A 5700-nucleotide genomic window follows, 5' to 3' on the forward strand; every position below is an offset into this window, starting at 1 on the left:
AATTTGCTCTTTCTGGATTTGACAATATTGGCAACAAAAAAAGGGAACATTTGCCATAAAAGATTGCTGGTGGTTGATGAATTAGCCAAGTAGTTTTCAGCTTTCCTCAAGCACTGCAGTAACTCTGAAGAGTTAGCAAAAATACAAAGTAATAAAACATCTGTAAAGATTGTGTACTGATACGCTGTGATTTCTGCTGGAGTAAAGAACGCAGGATTATGTCATTCCTCATAACATATTTGAAGAAAAAACAGGCTCGCGTAATTGGCAAAAACTGTAAACTTTGAATCTGATGAAATCCTCCCTGTGGGTTTCTACTGTCTGAAATGGTATAAAAGGGCCAGGTGAAGAGTTAGATGATCTCCATGTTCTGTGTTATATCTGTATTTTTATTTGTTAAATAATACTGATTGCTACAGTTATCTTTCCAGGAATACCTGGCAAGATGTGAAACCAAGTGAGATGTGAAGCTTTTCATTTGGGGAGTTTCTGTACCAGGTGCAGTTGAAAAAAAAAAATAAATTTAAAAATAAAAAAAATAAAAGAAAAATTCCCACAGCGGCATCTGTTTAGCAAGGGAAAGCAGCTACTGAAAACTCTGCAGAACCTTACCTGTGATTGTTCCAATGGTACTGTGAAACTTTAACTATGTAGTTTTAATGTTTCATTATTATATTTCTTTCCATGATACACATAATAATGTATGCAATATAGAATAGGTATGTATAATCAGAGTCAGTTAAAATATTTAATTGGATTGCCATTTGAAAATATTTGTACTATTTAATAACTTAGATTATCTCTCTGAGACTCTATAAAATGTTTACTTTTGTAGTTTTTACTTTTGGGTATCTGCATACGGCATGTTTCACTTTCCTTTTTCACCACACATATGAGGACAGGCTGAGAGAGTTGGGGTTGTTCAGCCTGGAGAAGAGAAGGCTCCGGGGAGACCTTAGAGCAGCCTTCCAGTACCTAAAGGGGCTACAAGAAAGCTGGGGAGGGACTTTTTACAGGGGCATGGAGTGACAGGACAAGGGGCAATGGCTTTAAACTGGAAGAGGGAAGATTTAGACTAGATATTAGGAAGAAATTCTTCGCAGTGAGCGTGGTGAGATATTGGCACAGGTTGCCCAGAGAAGCTGTGGCTGCCCCATCCCTGGAAGTGTTCAAGGCCAGGTTGGATGGGGCTTTGAGCAACCTGGTCTGGTGGAAGGTGTCCCTGCCCATGGCAGGGGGGTTGGAACCAGGTGGTCTTTAAGGTCCCTTCCAACCAAACCATTCTGTGATTCTATGTCTCATCACGTGAGCAATCTGATAATGTCATGTCTTTCCACTGTGCTTGTGAAGGTCACAGGCCTCCTCCATGCCTTTGAAGAGGGTGCTTACTGGCACCAGTCAGCAGGATTGAAACTGAAAACTAAGCAGATATAGGGAGACGCTAAGTGAGAAGGGAAATGAATTTGCATAGGGTAGAGGGAAAATAATAGGGCTGAAATGTTTTGATGTTGTTGCTCTTGTACTTAGCCCCAGACCTACTTTGAAATAACAGGAAGGATGCAAAATAACTTTTCATGCTTAAAAGAGAAAATGGAAGCAAGAATTACAGAAAGTGTTGAGAAAGCAATGATCTACCAGAAAAATTAATTTTATAAAAGGAGTCATTTAAAAAGTCATCCTTTACTGTGCCTATAAATACATCCACAGTCTGCACTGATCCTGTAATGAATGTAAACAGTTTTAGACATTGCAAAACTCCGACCCAGCTGTTCCACTGTGACCAGCCTTCAGTAAAATGTCTTTCATGGTTCAACTGGATGGCTTCGGTGTTTAGTGGAGGCAGATTTCAAATAAGATCGAAAATACAGTTTTTGAAAGATTTGTGCTTATGCTCAGTGTAAAATATGTATGTGTGCTGTGCTGTTGAGTACAGGCATGATCTGTTAGTTCTTAGGTAAATGCATGAGGTTTTGCAGAACTAGAACCTTTGATAGAGAAAGGAAGAGCTAGAACCAACAGAACGGGATTTCTTTTCTCTTAGAACTGTGTTGATCGATTTTGTTGTCAGATTAAGTATATTTTTGTCACTACAACTTTTCATTTTATTACTATCCCTTATCTATTTAGAGTCTATCTTTGCTATGATTTATGTCAAGGTTCTCTTCTGAATAGTGCAGCTGGTTCACAGTAGCAGAGAACCTGGAGGACATAGGGTCAAGACCCTGTTGTGCTAGGTGCTGCTTAAAGATCTTGAATAAACATAACCCTGTCCCGGAGACCTCACACTTCTTTTTTTCCTTTAAAGAGGCTGAACCCCTTTTAGGAAAAGGGGAAATAGTGTCACCATGCAACTCTTCTCTGTTATAGCAGCTGGGCTAGTCATTTAATACCTTGATTTATAACAGTGTTGTAATATAAATAGGAAGCAGGTGGAGTTACAACTGGGTACGATACTTTGGATATTAATGGCTTGGCTTGGCAGTGGAATTCTAAAGCTGTATATACTTTTTCTGTCTTAATTATGCATTCATTAAAAGCTTTTATACCCAACAGAATAAAGTAAATATTGTTTGATCTCTGTAGTGTGCTCCCAGACTGTAGATTTGCACAGCAGGGTCTTGATAATCTGAATAAATTGTATTTCCCCAAGGAGTTTATCTTTCAAATAAGGTCATAAAGAAATGCATTCTTTCCCCTTAGTTCTCCTTGTGCTTTTTCTGCTATTTATAACACAGAGCAGAGGAATAGAGGTATATTGTAGTCTGCTGTGTACTTGGTTATGATTAACTCTAATTTATCAATCTGTTACATCCTTTTCAGTGCCTTGTGCAAGGCAATTATTCTTTAAAGTAAAAACGAATAAAGATGGATTTGGAAGTAATTTAAATACAATGTTTATATCTATTTTTCCTGTTTGACACTTTATCATATCTCTGTATTAAAATACACCTCTGTATTAAAATATGGACAATGTCACATCATTTATTTTGAATTTTTAATATTGTCATCTTTCAGATTATGTTTGTTCAGAAAACTGGTTTTCTTTTATGAGGGTTTTAAATGTCAGCTCATTGTTAAATTGGTTTGGGATCTAAAGGTTGATACTACTGAATCAGAAGACCAGTAGTGTAGGACAATGGATTCTCCTACTTCAGCGAGACGGGAAAGCGAGGGGATGTATAGTAAGTAGCATGCATAGAATCAAAGATAGTTTCTCATTTTAGAAGTAGACACCGATAGATAATTTGGTCAATTTATTAAATTGGTTGAGATTTTAGAACTATTTCAACTGTTAGCTGTAGGATCTGTATACATAATCTTTTACATATTTTCTTAGTCTGAATGTGTTTCAGCAGTGTAACATACATCATATTAGAAGAGATAGGATCACTACCTTTCCCTAATTCTCTTCAGCTCTTAGTGACAGTTCTGCTTGTGTTCATATTTCATCCTTCAGTTCAAAAAAGATAAGTGGCATATATTTAAAAGTTTATAAAAACAAGATTAAAAGTTTAAATAATTTACATAAGCCTGTTTTATATTGCATGTTTTTAAAGAATGTACGCTGTGATACAGTATCAGAAGAAAGTTGCATACAACACTTAAATTTTGTAGTTGCTCTTTTATCACAATATAATAAAATATGTGGAAAACAGAGACTGCCACAACTCTTGTTCATGACCACACCTAAATTTCCTATTTAGTAACCTATTCCATTTTTTTTAACAAAGTTTTTAATTCAGCTAAGGGTTTAGTTTGAAAATCTATTTAAATCAGACTGAGTTGACTGTGATTGCTTTGATACTTCCTGTTGGGAATTTTTTTTTTTTTTTTTTTTTTTTTTTAAAGCTAGAAGGTAAGGTGCATTTTAGTCTAATGTTTCTGGAAGTCTTACCACATATGAAGAGCATCTGGTCTGTGGTATACATCGTGCAATCTCAGTGTGACCTTTTTGCACTCTAGTATCATCACAGAGACAGTAATGTATAGTACTGTATAATTTTGATTTGAATATTGGTATGACAGTCTGATAATTTTCATTTGTAAAAGCTAATGCACTACTTGCTGCTTTGGCTGTGAAATACAAACCTGTAGATCGACTCTAACCTTACAAAATCAGAAAATGTTTCTGATTACAGACCAAGACCAGTTTTAACAAAATATACTTGCAATATTCACCAAGCACTAAACCATAAGTCCAGCAGGTCACTAACACATTATGTTAGGTGAAGCATCAAAAATCATCTGAAGCTTACCAGTGAAAATAAGTAATCAAATAACCCCCATAATAAATAAATAAAGACACATAAATAAATAAGCATCTGAAATAAGTGAACACATAAAAAGAAATAATATTGTAAGTAAGCAACTGGTGAGAGTTTATTTATCCATCCGTAAGTATATTTGGCCTCTTCAACTGTATGACAGCTTTCATAAAAAACTTCAATTGGTGTTGATTTGAGGGGATAGGGGAGTTTGGGAGACCATAAAAAATACCCAAACCAAAAATGAAGGCTTACCAGTGTCTTTCAGATTTCACTGAAAATATGAAGATTTTTTCAGGGGAATACTGAATTTGTGTATCATATTACTGTTTCTTGCTAATGAGGAAAGATTTTATTGTATTATCTCCAGTATGGTCCTCTTTTGAGGTCCACCAAAAGCCACCTGTCCTTCTCCATTGACACTTAGTGGGGTTTGATCAAGCCTGTGTTTTAGTTGGGCTGTTGATCCTTACGTCACAGCGCCTGATTATTTATTTATTTGTTTTTATCCTCCCCAGATATAGCTGGTGACTACAAAAGAGCTCAATAAATATACACTGCGCTCTTCTAAATTTCGTTCTGGATGTTTGGCATTCATTCAGTCGGGGAGTTCTTTGAAAAGATAGTCTTCCAAACTAGGGACAATAAACCATGGTTGTTGCTTGTCAGATGCCTGCTTTGATGGTACTCCTGTGTGGTGTTGCCACCATTGCATGGCCGTCACGGAAGTGGTGGTGTGAGGTACCATCTGTGATCTGCACATATTAAATCACCGAGTGAGCACACAGACCAGATACTTCTCATGTAAAATTAATTCCTTTCTTTCTGTGATTGGGGAGGATTTATCCTTGCCTCTTCTATGTTAGTGTGGAGAGGAACCCACACTAGAATATCTGTGGCTCTTGGGATGTTGGCTGTTAATGCCTGTTCTGACAACATAGAGAACTTTTTCTTTGTTCTTCCAAGAAAACCATGTGAAACTGCTATGCAGCCGTTTAAGTAGATGATGAATAGGATTTATCTTTAACGTACAACTCTGCGAGGAAAGGTGCACCGTTCAGACCGGGAGATTATGCAACAAGCAGGAGCCTCCACAGGAATTCAATTCTGTTCCCTCCAGTACTGACTTCTCTAAGCAGGTGAAAAAAATTCTTCCTCCACTCTCCATTGCATATGCATAAACAGCTCCACAGTCATTGGGACAGCCACCCAATTCACACCTTCGAGATGTAGTCCATAAAACATTCCAAACCCCCCCTCCTCTTCGCACTTTCCCATCTTCCCAGTTCCTCTGCTCTATCTGCCAGCCGTGCAGCTCATTTGACATTTACAAGATTTCTTGTCAGTTTCATTTGGTGCCGCCATTCCCGCCAGCAGAGCAGTGAAAGTGAAATTGACTTAATTTAGTCGGTTTCTCTTGCCTGCTCTGGTCCCC

Source organism: Cariama cristata, unplaced genomic scaffold, assembly GCF_000690535.1.
Source record: "Cariama cristata isolate BGI_N322 unplaced genomic scaffold, ASM69053v1 scaffold39356, whole genome shotgun sequence".
In the NCBI taxonomy this organism is placed as follows: Eukaryota; Metazoa; Chordata; class Aves; order Cariamiformes; family Cariamidae; genus Cariama; species Cariama cristata.